This window comes from Sinocyclocheilus rhinocerous, unplaced genomic scaffold (assembly GCF_001515625.1).
Source record: "Sinocyclocheilus rhinocerous isolate Xijiao unplaced genomic scaffold, SAMN03320098_v1.1 scaffold2835, whole genome shotgun sequence".
Taxonomy (NCBI): Eukaryota; Metazoa; Chordata; class Actinopteri; order Cypriniformes; family Cyprinidae; genus Sinocyclocheilus; species Sinocyclocheilus rhinocerous.
The window spans coordinates 371927-372750 of NW_015664204.1; the positions used below are offsets into that span (position 1 = coordinate 371927).

The 824-nt window shown below is 27.3% G+C and overlaps 1 pseudogene; it reads right to left on the reverse strand.

Moving 5' to 3' along the window:
- LOC107729940 (lethal(3)malignant brain tumor-like protein 4) overlaps positions 1 to 824 on the reverse strand; it is a 58021-nt pseudogene that overhangs the window by 25890 nt on the left and 31307 nt on the right.

Consider the following 824-nt stretch of genomic DNA (forward strand, 5'->3'; position numbering starts at 1 on the left):
AGAGAGAGAGAGAGGAGCGTGATGTGAGATGATACGGATCTGATCTACACTCCTCTGAGTCAGAAAACACCCTGCTTTACACCGGAGTGCTTCTGAAACACGGACAGAAACTCACTGCGACTTGTTTAAAAGCCGAAGCAGCTATCAGGACACAAGAACAGAGATCACTGCACTGCGAGAAAACACAGCTCTACCTGAGTGTGCTATGAAAACAATAATAATCAATAAAGCATTTAATGTCTCAACATTATATCTGTTCTCATGCAGCATAAAGCAGCCACTAATCAATATTATAATTAAAGTAAAACAGAAACCAATAAAACATTTTCATTATTTGGAGGAAAAAAAATGAAATAAAATAAAATATAAAAACTTTTAATTCAATATAAAAACATTTTATGTCAGCTAGTTGTGAAAGCAACATTTCTCATTTTAATTTTAATTTTGTGTTTAACTTTATGTGCTAAAATAACTCAAACTGAAATAAAAACTATACGGAATTTTAAAAAAACAACAACAACAACAAATGACAAACACACAAAACAAAATAAACTTTTAACAACTAAAACAGAATATATATTTTATTAAAACATTAATAAAAATATAATAGTATCTCAATGATACTAAAATAACACTGATCAGAACAAAATATGTTCACTGCAATCCAGTGTTTAGTATAACTACTAGATACGATTTTAGTTTTTATTAATATTTTGAATTAGTTTTTATTTTGATATCTTGTTTTAATTTAGTAATTTTGTTGAGGGGTTTTGTCGTTTTTGAGTTTTATATATATATATATATATATATATATATATATATAA